Source organism: Phallusia mammillata, chromosome 4 (assembly GCF_965637545.1).
Source record: "Phallusia mammillata chromosome 4, kaPhaMamm4.hap1.1, whole genome shotgun sequence".
Taxonomy (NCBI): Eukaryota; Metazoa; Chordata; class Ascidiacea; order Phlebobranchia; family Ascidiidae; genus Phallusia; species Phallusia mammillata.
The window spans coordinates 1808573-1828093 of record NC_137255.1 but is presented as its reverse complement, the minus strand read 5'-3'; the positions used below and the strand labels follow the sequence as shown (position 1 = coordinate 1828093).

At 36.2% G+C, this 19521-nt stretch overlaps 2 long non-coding RNA genes across 9 annotated transcripts; one reads left to right on the top strand and one right to left on the bottom strand.

Annotated features, from left to right (window-relative positions):
* Positions 1 to 3261: 3261 nt before the first annotated feature.
* Positions 3262 to 6644, top strand: LOC145224434 (uncharacterized). The gene is made up of 7 exons (XR_013859657.1): positions 3262 to 3397; positions 3496 to 3573; positions 3911 to 4060; positions 4285 to 4446; positions 5322 to 5397; positions 5585 to 6120; positions 6581 to 6644. It is a non-coding gene; the product is annotated as an uncharacterized LOC145224434 (long non-coding RNA).
* On the bottom strand, positions 5321 to 17101 carry LOC145224433 (uncharacterized). 8 transcript variants are annotated; one of them, XR_013859651.1, is made up of 13 exons: positions 16901 to 17101; positions 15652 to 15774; positions 15389 to 15489; positions 14917 to 15047; positions 14218 to 14359; positions 13774 to 13890; positions 13407 to 13475; positions 13071 to 13157; positions 11779 to 11929; positions 11488 to 11551; positions 10270 to 10418; positions 6579 to 6709; positions 5321 to 5387 (listed from the first exon to the last, which is right to left on the bottom strand). It is a non-coding gene; the product is annotated as an uncharacterized LOC145224433 (long non-coding RNA). The 8 variants fall into 8 exon arrangements; XR_013859653.1 differs by lacking the exon at positions 5321 to 5387 and adding an exon at positions 16092 to 16151 and having other exon boundaries at positions 5446 to 6709; XR_013859652.1 differs by lacking the exon at positions 6579 to 6709 and having other exon boundaries at positions 5326 to 5387; positions 16901 to 17100.
* Between the last annotated feature and the right edge of the window lie 2420 nt (positions 17102 to 19521).

Sequence of the window (19521 nt, the reverse complement as noted above, 5' to 3'; positions counted from 1 at the left end):
TAAAAAATGACTGAAACTCACTGGTTTTACAGCTCAAGCTGGTAAGAAGAGTTGTTTATTGAGTAGCAAGTAAGTTAACAAACAAACACAATATGTTTAACGCATGTGTATTGATTATTAAATACCGGTATATATTTTACATTATGTGTTTATCCAGCATGGGAGGTATAGATTTTTTGAGGTATAGATTACATATACTTCTGGAAAGATCCTATATATGAAAATTACACTAACTGTTAAACATTTGTAACTGTAACACAGCATGAAAGGCAAAAAAGCAAAAAATTTCTGCATCTGATTTTACCAACAACAAACTTTTGAGTTTTATGTAAATAGAGAAAATGGACGCATTGTACGCATATGCAGACTTGAGTTGATCCAGGTCGGAAAAAAATGGCTCCAAATTTTATACCAAATCATTTATTGGTTAAAAAACCTGTTTTTAATTATTGGCTTTTGTAACGGGTCACATATAAAACTACGGGCCCACTTAACCCGCCTCATGCAATAAAAAAAAATGGGGGTCCACAGTTTTTATACTTGCGGGAGACGCGACAAGCATTAGATATAGTGGGCCCGCAATTTTTCCTAGCGAGAGACGCGACAAGCACTGGATATAGTGGGCCTGCGGTTTTTTAATGCGAGAGGCAGGCCGAGCACCAGTGGATATAGTGGACACGCAGTTTTTATACTTGCAAGAAGCATGCCAAGTGATCCAAGTGGGCCCTCAGTTTTAGACATGACCGCCTTATAACTGTTTAAATCACATATTTTTATCTTTGTTAGCTTATCACAGAAACAAACTTGTACCAAAATGGCAAGAGCGAAAAAACAAAAGTACCATATTTACTTACCATATTTACTCCATTGTAAGTCACCCTCGATTGTAAGGCGATGTTAAGGTGTCAAAAAAATAATGTAAGCTGCATCCGGTGAAATTAGATACTATTGTTTAATAACACTTTTGTAAACCCAACATTCAAAAAAAGTTTGAGCGCAAAATAAAACAAAAAGCAGGGGTGTGGAAATAATATCGATATCAGCGGTGGGATTCAGCCGGTTCGCACCGGTTCTACAGAACTGTCTCACAAAATTTGTGATCAGCAAACAGGTTAGAAATACTGGTTACTGTCAATAGATTTTTTTGTAACAGAATCGGCTGAAAAATATGACTTTTGTGATGGAACCAGCTGACAAAAAATGGAATCTCTGAATACTGAATATGATATTAAAATATAAGCCCCCCTTAGTTATAAGCCACCCTCAGTTGTAAGCTGCACAAACTGTACGGCTACTCTAAAATACGCAATCTATATGCAATCTACTAACAAAAACTAACAAGATGTTGGCGGTTAGGACTATTAGGGTTAGGGTGAGGGTTGATGATACAAATAACTTTACAATTTAATTTCAGATGCCTTTCAGGTCTAACTTTCTCACAAGTGTTAACATGCGGTACCATACAGTGTTTAGTACCACTCTCAACACATATGAGAATATTAAGCCCAAACTGGACATCTAAAACTAAATTATAGTGTTATTTTTCTTATAAACCCTTACCTAGACCCTAAAACCCCTAACCGTGAACATTTTGAAAAGTTGCATACATTTTATAAGTAGATTGCGTACAGATTGTGTATTTTAGGGGCGCCCCAAACTGCAGGGTAAAAATCCTTATAAGGTATGGCTTACAATTGAATAATTATGGTAAATACAAACCACTTTACTGTAAGCTGCATGTTGATGTGGTCAAAATAATTGTAAGGTCTTGATAATAAGCCACATGTTGTGATGTATTAAATTATGGTAAATAATGCTTACATAAAAAAAATCAACTGCAAACTGTATTAAATGCAGCGTAATTGAAAAAATGGTGTGTTATTATAAATGCAAGCTTTTGAATGTAGACTGTGCAAATGGTCGGGTAAAACACTTTTTAGGTCATTGCTCACCGATAAATAAACACATAATGCAAAAATAAAGGGACTCTCATGGACTTTTTATTATTTTTTTATTTGTAGCAAGTTCTTCCTTAATGTTACAAAAACTTGCCACAATACGCCACTTTACTAAAACAATGAAAACATAATGTAATTAATTGTGTGTTTGCACAGATAGATGTCAAACATTTGTTGTCTGTAACATTAAAACTACTAAGTTGCATTTGTCAAAAACTATTACAAGTAGTGTTTTGGCACTTGCTGCTTTTTAATGTCTGCAGATTATAGTAACTGTAAAACATTTATTTTCTTATGATGGGATTGCTGTTAGCTGTAACATTAAAAGTTTGTTAGTTTTCTCCTGAAAACTGTATTGGGAAAGTTTTAATCTCACAAGAGCATGAGATTAGTAATGAAAGTTTTGCACATGTTATATATATCTTGTTTATTGTCATATCTTGTAAAGTTTAATTTCAGAACTGTAGTGATTGAAAATCTTTCCAAGCTAATGAACACAAAAGAAATGAACACATGGTTTCTGATTGTTATGTTACTTGTCGCAAAAACGGTTTCCACAATTCATCAACTTATTTAAACGATTTTCACAATTTATCAACTATTTATTTAAAAAAAAAATGTATGTAAAGCCTTTTTTTGATGAAAGTTTATCAGACAAAAACTGATTATTTTAACATTTTTTAGTTTACTTGTGTACACACTTTTCCCAACCTTGTAGTGTTTTTGTCAGATTAAAAAAGATTTTCTGGTTGGAGGTTTCGAATTTAAAATCATACAAATTTAACCTTCTTTGAAAAAAATACCTTTGAGAGTAAACTGGCTTTACTAATTGCTGGTCAACGTGTTTTCCCATTTCAAAAGTCATTGGTTAGTGGAGTCATATAAAAGCACTTAGGTTGTTGCATTCAGTGCTAACCACTTTTAGTGTGGCACATCTGGCAGCAAAACAATGAAGTGAATCTTCACTAAGGGGCTTGAACAATGACTTCCCAAGCAGACCAGTATCAAATAACACGCTGTCGGCGCCGGTAAACCAGTCTATTGTATCGGTTGTTGTGAAAACTTGTACAAACTCACACTGAAGCAACGGTTTAAAGCGGGAAGCTTTCAAGTTTTCAAGCTCAATAATTGAAGTAAATTATCGCATTGGCAGAGTCGAGTTTATTTTACCTGGTGACCGAATCTTAGCAACACAATATCACAGAAACTGTGCCAAGACACATATATATTCATTGAAATGCCTTGATGTTCGACAATTTTGGTTATTGGATTGTCAAAGACACTTTGCTTGATAGCTGGCGTTATATTGTATTTTTACATCTTTTTCTTGCTTTTGCAGATTTTTTGACCATTTGTCCCTGTTTGACAGGCGGATACCCTTGATCTTTATACTCAAGGTATTAAGAAATGCAAATAAACTTCCAATATCTATACATGAGGTAATTGTGCCAATGCAGTCTTAGGTTTTGTTTGAATTCTATTTAATTACAGAGAATGTTGGAAAATCTGTGACTTAACATGAATACAATATTTACAGAACGAAAAAATGTGAAACTTACATAATGTAAGTTACACCAACGAAGCTGAGAGAGTTTGAAAGGTGGCGACAATTCATGTAAGTTGTTTTACGTTTTGCTGTTCAGTTGCCGCCACTAATGAGAAAAAAGATAACGACTTAATGAGAGAGATGATAACGACATGTATAGAAATGATTTTGTACATTTACTCAAATTGGTCAGTCATTTGTACAGATATGAATCATTGATTGTTGGGCCTGTTAGTCTTAAAAATGTTGTATAATCACTAAAAATGTAGTTTATCTTTTATGTATATATCACTAAAATAGACTTTATTTTTCATTTATGTTCTTTCATAAAACGTTTATAACATTATTGTTGATACCGTATTATCAAGATTTTTGTAACCACCATCCTTGGTAAATTTTCTTTCAGTGACTATGAAATGATTATTAAACTGAGGTTCTGAGCATTACTTAAAGGCTGCCCTGACGTATGAATGGATGCGGACCACTGCTCTAGACTTTCGAATGTCTAAAGAATTAAATAGTGCCTGAATAAAACCCTGGACTAAAATGACTGCAGGTTTGTAAATTATTGCAAATTTGTAAACAAACATGTGCAGGAGAAAATGAGAAGTTGAGTTTTAATATTTATATGTTGCACAGTATCCAATACCTAAACAATTATTATTAAAATAAAAATGTTTAAATATGTTTGTTTTCTGGATCATAATAGAAGTATATGTGATTCATGTCAAAGCATGGCGACTTGTACATTTCTTACTAACAAGTTTTTTTTTGTACTAGCATTGTGTGGCAGCATACAACCTCTTAAACCTCTTAAATAGAGTGATGACACCATTAACCCAGGCAGTGACAGGAAAACTGTTTTCTCTACATTGAATGTTAAAATTTATGAAGATTTTTATTAAAGCGATGGATTGGCGCTGGGCACGATTTTGACACAAGGTAAACAAACTGTTGGCTTTACCTGATAAAATAAATTGAAGCAAGCCTATTTAACTGTGAAATGGCCTCATAAACTCATATAAAATCACCATTGACAGCAGCATTAGCAGACTAGACTTTGTTTGCATTGCTTTGAAGAAACTTTAACCAACTCCTTGTTAAAACTCCTGTGACCAAATATGGTCTTGTTTTTGACATCTGCACTTTTTCCTGAATAGTTTAGTGCATTGGGTTAAATGTCATTGACCTTTGTTGATGAAATCTCAACTGTGCGATGCAGAGTTGCCCAAGTCAATTAAAACAACTTTGTCTTACAACTTATTTAATTAAATACCTTGCATTGCAACTTTAAAACATTACCAGAAGTGGTGCTATTTAATTCATTATATGTCATGGATATTGTTGCAATTATCATGATTTTTTACCACTCTTCTTGGTAATCTTGTTAGTAAGGCCACTTACTAAAATGGCACAACAGCGCCCTCTCCCGACACAAAATCATTAAGCAGGTTAGAATGCAACAAAAAAATGTTTGCAGCAATTTTGTCTTCATTGTAAAGTTTATCAGAGGTGCAACATAGTAACCTAACATAATGTCACTGTACATAAAGTCATAATAAATAACGTTTGTTTCTCTGTGGTGCAATACACTTGGCATAATGTATGTACAAATAAGCATTATTACATCTTTCTAAGCAACTGCTGTTTATTTGCTACAAAGCTTACTCTACAATTAAGATAAATAAGATAAGCAGTATTAAAAATTAAGCAAAAACATTTTCGTACATGAGAACTTTGATGAAATGAGTAAAATGTGTTCTGAAAACGCATAAAATCCTGATTTTGCTCAAAGTCTGATCTCTTTTCCTTTGCAGCGGAGGCAGTTTGTGAAAATCTTCCAGCAAAAACAACAATTATGCTTAACCAAACATCTCTGGACACTAAAAAAAGGTATGACTTTAGTGTGTAAATAAATAAAACATCAAACAAACATGTGAATGAGAAAAAAATTGAACTTTATTGATTTTGTTTTAATTTTTTTTACAAAATTTTGAAGCAGTTTATTGATGACATAAGATTCATGTCAAATCCACGAAAGGTTTTGCATTTTGTGTTAACCGGTTTATGTTTGTATCAGCATTGTCTGACAGCATTGATGTGAGCCTCTTGAGTGGAATGACGACATCATAAATCTCCACCAGTGACGTCAATATTTGCTGAGCGATCAGGGGTCGATAAAAACCTTTGCTGGTTCGGTTAATGTTGAAACTTGTGCAAACTCACAGTGGGGCAACGGGTTTAGGCGGGACTTGATTGCTAACTGTTCAACTTTGCCAATTTAAATCCAAAACAAATTATGGTGAAGTAGAATACAATGCCAATTTAACATTTACCAATGCTGATCTGTACAAACGTTGTATGTTTTTTTTCGAATTTCAAGTGGTAATTCGCAAAGTTTTTTGTTATAGCAACGTACAATGTCATATCTGTTTGTTACGCCGCAGTTTTGACACCATTTTCTCCGTTTTATAGATTTTTCGTCCATTGTTTTCGATGTGTCGCCGTTCGACAGGCGGGTGCTGTCGATCTTTATACACAAGATATTAAGAAACGCAATTGAACTCCCTGCCATTTCAATCCCGTTCAATTGAAACCTCCAATGGAATACATGAAGTAAATAGGCCGATACAGCCTTAGATTAGATTTAATGACAGAAAAATTATTTAAAAATCATGACAACGACATGTTAGTGCCACCTAGCGACATGGCGGCATAAATAGGCGCGACCATTGCTATTTCTAATATTTAAAGAGACTGAGCGATAATTCGCCTTATTGTTTAACTTGTAAAGCATGTAAGATATTTGTCACTTGCAATCTGATATTAATGTATTGCTTACGTTGCAACATTCTTTGCAACAGTCAAATTATCCACACTTTGTAAGCAACAATACGACGCCGCTATTACAGAACACAAGTTCGTAATAACAGCGTAACACAACGTCACGCGTGTATGACGTCACAGCAACTTTTGTTGACGTTTAGCGCTTTGTGACGTAATACACCAGTTATTTGTATGTTTAAATACTTGTTATTTCGGACAAACTAAACCCAAATCCTCACTATACGTACAGCACATGCGGGTGACACAACAACAGCAACGTTCAGTTTGCAGAATCGCTCCAGTGAAGCACGGCCTGCCCACAACGTCCAACCCCGCTATTATCACTCATCGAGATCGAATGGAAGAAGTCAAAAAAATGCTGAATGGTACAAATGCTGAATCAGTTGATTAAACATCGGCCAACAAGCCACATTTTAAAGCAACTGTTTTTTGTATAAAGCGACAAAGCCAAACGTGTATATGCTGTAATAGTCCCTAATGCGGTGTAGCTCAGTGGTTCTTACCCTTTTTATTGTCCAAAAGGTAGTTTTTTAAGTGTTTAAAGAGCCTTAAATGTAACTTAAAAAAAGAATGCAGTATAATAATAAAACAGCTTTCTGCAGAAACTGATTCTGACTTTTGAGGCACAATACAATGAACAAAACAATAAACCTTTGTATGTAATTATTCTTGGTTATAGATTCATTGGGTTGAATAATGATAGTGTATAAATATGCTGCATTATAAACATGAATAGTAAATTTCGAAATATGTCATCAATTTTTTGCTAATGCAGCTTTCATGGTAATAATAATTTGTAGTGATTTTCGGAGGTCTGGTGAGGGCCACAAAATAAGTAGCGGTTAAGAATCACTTATGTTGCTGCAAGCACGTTTAGTCATGATCCACCAATTGTTGCCTCCACTGTTTACCGTTCCATAACGTTTCAACGTTGCGCAGCTATTTCCGGCTTGGTAATTGTTCGATGTCCATGTGGCGCTATGTTTTCTTTCAAGTCAGTAACGACTCGCCTTTTTGTGATTGGTATTTAAATAAGGTGACTCAAACTATAACCTATATGTGAGCTATTGTTTACAGCAATGGCATAATATCAAGTTTATAGAGCTCTTATGGCAATTGTATCCACACAGGCCGCCTTAATACGAGTACCAGCAAGTATCTCAATTTTCGATCTCATCACCCCACATACCAGAAAAGAGGTGTCGTTCGTTCCTTAAAAAATCAGGCATGACGCTTGTGCACTCATAGCGACGACTGCGAGGCGGAACTGACAAAGGTTCGCAAAGCCTTGAAGCGATCGACGGGCAACTTGTCCCAAACAGTTAACCCATCAAAAAACAGAGGGTTTTGTGACACTTCCGTAACTACCCAAACTGACGGATATTTTACGGCGTATGTTGCCTGACATCGGCATGGCGGTTGGCGTCCAACCTGCCCACTCTCCGCAAGCTACTGAGTCACCCGAAATATCCCATTAACACTTTTGAACAACGAGGTGGTGTACATTCTATTTCCCGATATTAATCACACTGCAAGTAGCGTCAGCCTTGCGTAAAAGCAAACTCTCTTTGTGACATTGTGCCGCTAGATGGTCACTGTATTTGAATAAAATAATTTCTCTGTAATTATATAAAATACAATCAAAACCAAAAGCTTCATGTACGGATATGAACACGCGTGATATGGACGTTAACCGACAAACGCAAAGACAACTAAAAGCATTATCAGTAAGATAACCAAGCACATGCGCACCATCTAGCAGATGGGTAGGCTACAGGCGAATATTTCAGGTGTACCAATTCCTGCAGTTTGGACTATCCATATACTTTTTACAAGTCGGTTTTCATCTAAACAAAATATCTATTGCGTCAAAATATATCCCAGTGTTGGAAAAGAAGCTCGTTAAATGTCAGTTGTACATCAAACACGCAAATACATTGATGTGGTCGAGTTTTAAATCATTCGTCAAATGTTGTGTGGTTTTTTTAACACGAAGTCAATACCTGGTTTGGGTATTTTTTAATCCGAGCACTTAAAGTTTTAAACACGATTACGATTTTAAGTCGGTAAAGGCGTGTGACATCACAACTAAATGACGTAATATATTTGACGTCACGCAATTTCGTAATGCGAAATTTGTAAAACGTCTTTGGTATATTCTTAGAATTGCTTGATTTTTCCAGGATCAGTATTACACAACCTTTGGTTGCACCAATACAAATTTTGCGGCCGCGCATGTTTAAATTAGAATGTATCTACTGGCAGTCGTGCATTGATGCAAATAATTTCCTTAATATTTATTTATTTAATGGTTGACATAAGCGTGTAGACCAGAAGCCGGCAACCTAGCATGCAAGGTCAGTTTTCTTGGCACGCCAACCAATTTACGTGTTCATAGTGGAGTACTAATTTAACCCGTAACCCTGCTTGTTTTAGTTTTTTTTAACACGACATTGTCTTAAAATCCAGCCTACATGCACAAAACACCCTTTTTTCTGCTTACTTTGAAGGTCACCTGGCACAAACCACTATTACGCACAAACAAGTTAGCACAGCACAAAGCCATTACCACATGGAAATAACAGGTAAATTGACACGGGGCGCTTAAAAGGTTGCCGATCTCTGGTGTAGACTTTTCTTTATGCGTAACAGTTTAAAAGGTGACGTCATGTACAATTAAGAGGATCAAAAAGTCGTGAAGTTGAACAGGAGTCTAGACTTAAAGGCAGGTGGAGTATTACGACCGTAGTTATGTTTTAACCCCAGAAATTTTGGACATCAAATGCGAGAATTCGCCACCCAGTGGTTTAGCAGTTTTGTAAAAATATAGATTGAAAAACATTACTACCAGAGCAAAGCAACAATTTTCAGTACGCGGTAGTTACAGAAACGGAGGGATCGATACACGTTTCTGATTGGTCCTTAAGTACCCACAATGCACCTGACATGTGATTATTAAATCTGACCCCAAACCCTTGACATAATTCAAACTATAATATTGCTTGCCAACACCAGCACAATATTAATCACACTACAAGTAGCGTCAGCCTTGCGTAATAGTGCAATTTATTTGTGACATTCTGCCGCTAGATGATGCTATTGGGCCATTTTAATCTTGTTATGCGGTGGCGGCAACTGCGCTCTATGCGTTTACCTTAACCAGGGACTTAGGAGTTGCCTAGCACGTAGCCTGTGATTGGTCGAACTGTCGGCCAATCATACAGGGCCTTGCCCTATGTTTGTTTTTGTATATACTTTGCCTCAGTGCGCCTTATGTGCTCACCATTACTAGAGACTTAGAAGTCGCCTAGTACGTAGCCACACAGGGCTTTAGATACGTATTGTCTTGTCACCATATTGTACGCTGTTGTTGTTTGTCACTTGTGTGCTTGTGTTTACGCGCCATGACGCGCGTTCGCTTCAAAGGCCTCTGATTCGATGGACCAATCATACCGGGCTTGGAAGTTGTGTCGTATTTTCCTTTTTTTACCTTGTCGCTTCTTGTACATGCGCTCTTAAGCGTGTTCCGTTCCAAGCCTTTGATTGGCCGTTCTATCGGCCAATCATACAGGACTTGGAAGTTTTGTATTGTACTTTACTTTGTCGTTTTTTGTATATTTGTGCGCCCTTATGCGCGACCCTTTCTAGCTTCTGATTGGCCGCCCGATGGCCAAACAAACAGGGCTTCCTTATTTTCCCTTTCCAGCGTTCATTTTCTTCGCGCCATTGCGTTATTTCGTGGTGGTATGAAAGTGTTTATGTTCCTTAACCTGCATTTCGTTTATCCGTCATAACCCTTTGCGGTATTTTTTTTACTCTTATGACTTATTAAGTGTATTGTGCGACTCAGTGCACCAATAAAAAGATTTGCGCCAACTAGCGGATGGCTACAGGCGTATATTTCAGATGTACTGATACCTGCAGTTTGGACTGTCCTTATATTTTTGTGAGATGTAAATGAAAAAAAGCTGATTCTTTGCGTCTGCCATCGCTTGCAAGGTACTTCCCCCCATTCGATCCACATCCATCCAAACATTGTAACCGTGAGATTCAAGGTGGGTTTTCATCTAAACAAAATGTGTATTGTGTCAAAATGTGCCCAGTATCGGTAAAGAAGCTCGTTAAAAATCTGTGGTCAAACACGCAAATAGAGTGATGTGGTCGACTTTTAAATTATTTTCCACTTGCAGCGTTGTTTTTTTTATCACGATCCTAATTCCTTGTTTGGTTATTTCTGTCCGAGCACGATTTTATTACGATTTGACGTCGTTAGAGGCGTGTGACGTCGCAATCTAATGACATAATATGTTTGACGTCATGTAACAGCCTGGAGCAAAACTTGTGAAATTCGGTTGGTAATTGCACACTTAATAAATATCTTAATAGGCATTTTAATAAAAAATCCGTTTTATTTAATCTTGATTTTTCCTGCTATAACTGAGCATCAAATACAAGAATTTCTTACTCATGTGCGCCACCCTGCGGCTGATTCTGGCTTAACAAAAAAATACTAAAAAACATTTTTACTAATGAGACGCCACGGTTTTCAGTACGCTGTAAATACGGGTGGCCCACAATGCACCTGACGTATAAAATCACTTCTCGCAATTTTCCTGAAATACGGAATTTGCTGAGTAAAAAATGGGTTTTTTTCTTTGTGTGATTAGTTTAAAAACCGCAATCTGTTACAAATAGCGCATTTTTTCGCGCATAAAAACATTTTTTACGTTTCAACAACATGTTGTCATTATCTGAATCGTATTGCAGCGTAAAACCTTGTTTATTTAATTCGCAACAAAGACTAATCAGACAATTTGGTTTATCACTGTGTATTTGGAGCGTTTTGTTGCTAATAGCGCTGGTTTTACTTTACATGGTGCGTCTGAAACAAGATTACTTGGAATGAAAATATCTATACAGTATTATTAAATCTGACCCCAACCCCTTAAAATAACTAAAACTGTAATATTGCTTGCCAACACCTGCACAATATTAATCACACTGCAAGTAGCGTCAGCCTTGCGTAATAGCGAAATTTATTTGTGACATTCGGCCGCTAGATGGTGCCATTAAGTCATTTCAATGATTTTCCCATTTGGTCGCGGCAACTGAACAGCAAAAAGCAAATCAACTTACATGAATTGTGGCCGTCTTTCAAACTCTCTCAGCCTCGTTGATAAAAGTTTCACATTTCCTCTTTCTGTAAATGTCGTATTCACGTTACGTCACAGATTTTCAAATAATTTCTTTGTAATTAAACAGATTTCAAACAAAACCAAAAAGCTGCATGTAGTGATATGTACACGCGTTATATGGACGTTAACCGACAAACGCGTAAGGACAACAAAAGCATCATAATTAGAAAACCAAGCACATGTGCGCCAACTAGCGGATGGGTACGTATATTTCAGATGTACCGATATGTACCTACAGTTTGGACTGTCCTTGTATTTTTGTGACATGCAAATGAGCACAACAGCTGATTCTTGAACTGCGTCTGCCATCGCTTGCAAGGTACTTCCCCCCATACGATCCACATCCAAACATTGTAACCGTGAGATTCAAGGTGGGTTTTTATCTAAACAAAATGTTTATTGCGTCAAAATGTGCCCAGTTTCGGAAAAGAATCTCGTTAAATGTCAGTTGAACATTAAACGTGCAAATATATTGATGTGGTCGACTTTTAAAATCATTCGTCAAATGCTGCGTTGTTTTTTTATCACCAGCCTAATACCTTGTTTGCTTGTTAATAAATGTTTTTATCCGAACACTTAAAATGTTAAAACACGATTACGATTTAAAAAGGCGTGTGACATCACAACTAAATGCGGTAACATGTTTGACGTCACGCAATTTCATAATGCGAAACTTATAATATAAAATATCATGGCGGTCGTACATTGAAGAAAATAATTTCGTTTAATATTTCTCTTCAAAAACTGGTCTTATAAATTTATTATAAAGGGGTAACAATATAAATCGTAAATATACAATAAAAAGTAATCAGCAAGTTGTTAAGTTTCAAATCTGTGGATAAAGTTGGACGCGAATCTGTATTCCCAGGCACGTGGAATATTACGACCGAAATTACGTTTGTTTGGAAAAAAAGATGCAGTCTAGCGGGCAGTCTAGCGACGGGTGATGAAATAAGTAACCTTAAGTAACAGCTAAAACGTGGTGTATCCTTGTCCTAGAATAACCCAGAATTAAATGCGACAATGTATCGGTGTGCCACCCAGCGGTTGAATATAGTTTGGTTAAATACTGAAAAACATGTCTACTAAATCGAAGTCACGGTTTTCAGTACGCTGTAGTTACGGGTGGCACCAATACTCGCTCTGATTGGTCCATAAATACCCACAATGCACCTGACGTGTGACGCTGCTTTTCGCAATTGAGTGAAATACGAAATTTCTTCAATATCAATAAAACAGTTTTGCCATGAAAAGACGTAAACTGCCACAAATAGGGATTTTTTGTGCATAGAAACATTTTCTACGTTTCAACAACATGTTGTCATTGTCTGCTGATCAATAAAAAAGTTTTGCCATAAAAAACGTACATGGTCACGAATAGGGATTTTTTAATTATTAAAAATGTTGCGCGGGACAAAAACTGACATTATTGTCATTATCATGGATGTCTCAGCAACAAGGCGCAAAAACTAGCATCGGTGCTTCACACAGAACTAAAAACACAAAAATGTTTATTTTACTTACCAAGTCTATTCACGACAATTTAGTTTATCACTTTGTGTTTGCAGCGTTTTGTCGCCGATGACGTTGGTTTTAGTTTACATGGTGCGTCTGAAACAAGATTACTTGGAATGAAAATATCCATACAGTATTATTAAATCTGACCCCAACCCCTTGACATAATTAGAACTACAATATTGCATGCCAACACCTGCACAAAATTAATCACACTGCAAGTAGCGTCAGTCTTGCGTTATAGCGGAATTTATTTGTGACATTATGCCGCTAGATGGTGCTATTACGTCATTTCATTTTCATCTGGTCACGGCAACTGAAACAGCAAAAAATAAATCAACTTACATGAATTGTGGCCACCTTTCAAACTCTCTCAGCTTCGTTGATTCGTTGGAAGTTTCACATTTCTTCTTTCTGTAAATGTCGTATTCACGTTAAGTTACATATTTTTAAATAATGTTTTTGTAATTAAATAGATTTCAAACAAACCCAAAAGCCGCATGTACTGATGTTTATATACGTTATGTGGATGTTAAATAATAGCTATAATGCTAAACATCACTTGTAGAAAACAAAGCACGTACGCGCCATCTAGCGGATGAGTACAAAGTTAAAAGTTGTTATTTCAGATGTACCGATATGTACATACACAAAATGGATGTTGACTGGCAAACCAAACTTTAAATGTTTTTACAGCAAAATCGCGCAATACCTTTAGAATGTAGGTAATGATTGCGTCATCAGTTTCAATGATGTCATAATAGTTTTGGTCAGTGATGTGTAGTAGGGTGGGCATATTGCAAGCAGACAGACTGTTGTCTCCGTCAATCTAAATTTGCATTAAAATTTAAAGTTTTAGGGTAAAAAATATCAATGTTTTCCACAGGATCTACAGCAGTTGTGTAAGTTTGTATTGTTGACCATCACTGACTAGATGCAAAATATTAATGGTGGTGCTTTCGGCAGCCACTATTTATTCTGATTTTTTTATTTCAACCATATCTACATAGTTGGTAGCGAACAGTCAACTACTATTTTTGTTGTTGCTATGGCAATAGCAGGTATGTTTATTTTATTAGCTTTGAATGTTCCGATACTACTGTATTTCTCGTAATTAGATCCATGTAGTTTTGAGTCAAAACTTTTGACGACTTACCGAAATGTTTGAGTCCACAGCGTTCCATCCAACCAACTCCAGCACTCCACTTTATTTGCAATAATTGTTGTTGTAACTGGATATTGAGCGGCCGTACAAGATTGTTAGTTATCGGTTAAAAAAGGGCCATTCATCTATGTGTCTGTAAGTACAATTTCAGTTTAAATATGCTTTCCACTCGCTAAAGAATAGTATTCCGTGAAGGATTGGTTATTCAGGTTCACAGATTTATGTTTTCAGCACACATTTACCAACAAAGTTTACTTTATTTCCAAATGACTTTTTGAGGTCAAGGTCAATTTATACTGCATTGTGATTGGTCAAAAATTAATCCCACTCACAGCATACTGACTGGTAGCTGTGCACAAACCGATCACAATCTGCAGTAATTTGTTACACAACACTTCAAGTTGCAAAAATAGTTTTATGACCAACATTATTCCATTAATACACTGTTGCTGCCAGGCATAATGTATCAATGAAATTTTAGCTCTTCCAGCAGTCAACGTTTCGATATCCCATACAAAACATAAGTTATTATAAAGCGAAAAGGGCGGCGAAACACACACACACAAAAACTGTCTCGTATGGGACATCGAAATGTTGGCATATTAAAATAAAGACTCCTGGAAGAGCTAAAATTTCGTTGAAACATTATTTCATGTTTTATGGTAGCAAAAGTTAAAATATTCAACATACAATGCCTTGTTGCAGATCGTGAGGTGGCAGTTTTGCATGGTTTGGTCAAGCATGACTGTTATGTTTGCTCCTTCCATTTTTCATGTAATACATTTTGTAACTCACCCTTCGATTTAATGATGGTGCTGTCACTGGTTGACAAAAACATGATTAATTTTGTGTTCAGTTTATGTTGCTTTTTGGTTGTTTACAACAGCAGTTTCCAAGTTTCATTAAATTTCTCACATTTTAATCCCCTTACATTTTACTTCCTTTCTTTATACCACAAAACAAAAAGACAAGGCCAAATTTAATAAACAACATTTTAGATGTGCCATTAACTTCAAGGGCACTACTTACAAACTCAACTCAGATTTGCTTCAGTGTTTTTTGTTAAATAAAGTTGTATTGTCAATATGTTGCCGTTTGTGACACCCAAGGATGTTATATAACACAGTAATGAAACTACATTTTTGATCAATATAAAACTTACCACAATCTGAATATGTAAATTCTTGGTTCAAACTGAGTTACATTTTAGACAGTGTTTGACGATGTTGAGCAGCCAGTTGCCGTTGGTATGTTGTAGTTGATCTGTTGTTACACAAAACATGTTAAGCTTCAACTTATAGGTTTAAAGCTTGCAGGTACACCACAAGTCCTAAATTTTATGACTGTTGAGGCAAACAGGTATTTGCCTGTGTTAAGTTAGAATTTAAAATTATTACTATTCTACACTCATGTCTAATTACTTACTTTAGATTCAGTTGTTGACAACCAAATAAACAAACTTGCATGTTTTAAAGTACGCAACCCTTCACCCCAGTTTGTTGATCTTGTCACAGAATGACTAGTTCTATTGGTCGAGTGACCGTTTCTCTGTACATGCAACAAACAAACAAAATTACTGTATTTTTTTTTCTTATATCCTGCTACTGTTTAATAAGTTTTAGGGCAGCGGTGTTTCACACTAGAACCAATGGTCCCATACTGGTTTACAAAGCGATTTCTGTGGTCATGGCTCTACAATCTTACTTGTGTAACAAAAAAACAATTGTTTGTGCATAATCTAATGTCTGAGACTTGTCAGTGATGTCACAAGCTGCCCATTGACTTGTGTAAACAAGCATATCTACAAGTAAATTAAATCATGAATGTAGTAGTGAAGGTGGAAATATTGTGAGAAGTTTATTTACCTTTATTCATTTTGGGCCGCACGTCATACAACTCTACGAGGGAATAGCAAAACAACTATTCTGTAAATCAAAAAGTTTGATCACCACTGTCCTAGGCCTGGAAACTAGTCTATGCGGCCTACATGAGTGTAGATAAAACGTTGAGTACCCTTAATGAACAAAAAGGTTCCCCACCCCTGTACTTGACAATGCTAGATCTTCATTCAGGTAGAACTGTTACTGAGAATATTACACCCCTGATTATAGAGTCGCAAATACGTTTCTTTATACATTTTTGTATTCTGTAATGCAGTGGTCTGCACTATGGGCCACAAGTCAAATTAAGGGCCTGGCTTAAGTTATTGTGTGGGCCGTACAGCACTTTCCTAATTGGGCTGCAACATGATCTCTATGTGTAGTCAAAGTAGTCTTGTTGTGTCAAGGTAACAATCAGAAACTAAACCATTTGAAACCATTGCTTTTTTGTCACAACGAAGGATTTGTTTGTAACATTGGATTGTGATGGACATCCAACACCATGAGCAAATTTAAAGTTTTAACCAAAATCAAATTGATGATCGTAAGATTTGAAAGTAAGTTTATACCCCAAAAGCTAAGTGAAAATTATGTGCAATTTTAGGGCAGTGCTGTAGCTTTTATTTTTTGTCTATGTTTGCTGTTGTGGGTTTAATACCATGTAGGCCTGACAGTATGTCTGAAAGTATTTTGGGCCACGATTATAAAAGTTTGTTGACCACTGCTAAAATGTATGTTGCAAAAAACACTTTGTTCAGTACTTGAAAATTACTAAATAAAACTTGAAAATTTACCTGTTTTAAAGCAACTGATTCTTCATCCAAGTTTGTTGGTCTTGATGCAGAATGGCTAGTCTTGAATGCAAAAACCCTATAAGCTGCAGCTTACAAGAAATAAAACTACAAGGTTGACTTTACATTGAACTATTTGTTATCGCATTTTCTTCCACCTTATTGCATTTTCTTCCATTACTTCACATTCACAAAAAATTAAATTCCAGGATATAGGTTATATAATGGTAATTTTGTTCTTATTAATTGTATGCGCATTGCAACACCATCATCATTTCGCCGAAATGGAAAGTGCGAAAATTGTTAACAAGCGTTACGCACCACTGCGCGTAGTTTCCAAAAAATTTTTTTTTTTAAAAAACCCATAAAACGTGGTCAAGGTACGTTCAAATCAACTTTCTCAGGTCTGGGAGAAAACGTTTCAGCTTGTAAAGTCACATTTCTGGTCTCAAACAGTATTTGCCAACGAAATGACTTTAACCGATACTTGTTTACGTATAGGTCGCCCATATACAAATGCATACACAGTATATAGTCCAATGTTACGAAACAAATAAAAAGACATTCCGAGCCTAATATTTTTCTATAAATTGGCACAGATGTACATTAGAGCAACAAGTTTCAGCTTGTAGAGTCACATTTCTGGTCTCAAACAGTATTTGGCGACGAAATGACTTTAACCGATACTTGTTTACGTAGGTCGCCCATATGTAAATGCATTCACCGCTAGTCCAATGTTGCGAAACAAATAAAAAGACATTCCGAGCCTAATATTTTTCTATAAATTGGCACAGATGTACATTAGAGCAACAAGTTTCAGCTTGTAAAGTCACATTTCTGGTCTCAAACAGTATTTGCCAACGAAATGACTTTAACCGATACTTGTTTACGTAGGTCGCCCATATACAAATGCATACATCGCTAGTCCAATGTTGCGAAACAAATAAAAATACATTCCGAGCCTAATATTTTTCGATAAATTGGCACAGATGTACATTGGGGCAACAAGTTTCAGCTTGTAAAGTCACATTTCTGGTCTCAAACAGTATTTGGCGACGAAATGACTTTAACCGATACTTGTTTACGTAGGTCGCCCATATGTAAATGCATTCACCGCTAGTCCAATGTTGCGAAACAAATAAAAAGACATTCCGAGCCTAATATTTTTCTATAAATTGGCAGAGATGTACATTAGAGCAACAAGTTTCAGCTTGTAAAGTCACATTTCTGGTCTCAAACAGTATTTGCCAACGAAATGACTTTAACCGATACTTGTTTACGTAGGTCGCCCATATACAAATGCATACACAGTATATAGTCCAATGTTACGAAACAAATAAAAAGACATTCCGAGCCTAATATTTTTCTATAAATTGGCACAGATGTACATTGGGGCAACAAGTTTCAACTTGTAAAGTCACATTTCTGGTCTCAAACAGTATTTGCCAACGAAATGACTTTAACCGATACTTGTTTACGTAGGTCGCCCATATGTAAATGCATTCACCGCTAGTCCAATGTTTTACAGGCTGTGATGTCCCTGTTTGTTGATGCGCCTACTTTTTTAAATTCCAACGATACATTGGAAAAAAAGATTGCGGAGTGTATTTGCGGGCTTGTTGAAAAAAGAGATAACGTTACATTGTACTTGCAACTGGTTCGTGACATTTGTATACATTTAAATTGGACTCTTGGGCAACAGCAGGATGCAAGCGAATTTGTAATGCTGTGTGATTTTACCGCTATTTTTAAAGACTTTGGTTTAAATTCGTCTTTTAGGGTACAAGCAACAAAACAGTGTACGACTTGCGGCAACGTCGTGAAATCCGCACATGAGCAGTCTGCCTTGACATTGCCGATGTTTGAAAGCATTTCAGACAACTGCAATCATAAAGAATATTGTGATGCCGAGTTTTTAAGCGTTATTGCTGGTAATTGTTCAATTTGTAACGAGGACGCAAAACAGAAAATAAGTTTACGTATTGTAACCGCTTCTGATATTTTATGTATTGTGTTGCACAGAAACTTAGGTGGTTCGAAGAGTTGCAAGCGTGTAATTCCCGATCGATTGTTGTCATTTTGCTCTGATACACAAAAGGTCACGTATACTTTAGCGTCAGTTGTGGTTCATGTTGGTTTGGATGTTAATTCTGGTCACTACGTTGCCTACAAATTTAATAAATGCGGTGCAATGGAGTTTGATGACGATACAGTTAGACAAAGGACGTGGACGGATATACAGAATAGCGTTTTAACTGGAAGTTGCATTTTTTACTATAAAAAAACTAAAACCGATGTTATTACCACCTCTGTTGCTAAACACCAACCAGTGAAGGTAATTCGCAGAAAGCGTCGCCGAATTGACCAAAATGCCATTAAACCTTCGGAACGAATTATTTACAAGGACACTGATTTGGAGCTAAACGGTGTTCAAATTTCTGGTCTTCACAGTTTTTCCGGGCAACAAAAAATAGTTTATGAATATATTACCAACAATATATCAGATCTAATTTCCACAACACCCGAACAGGCCCAAAGCAGATCTGATTGTTATCGCTTATGTTTATTTAGTAGCGGATACAGACAGCGTTTGATAAGTTACAATGCACAGATTACAATAAACA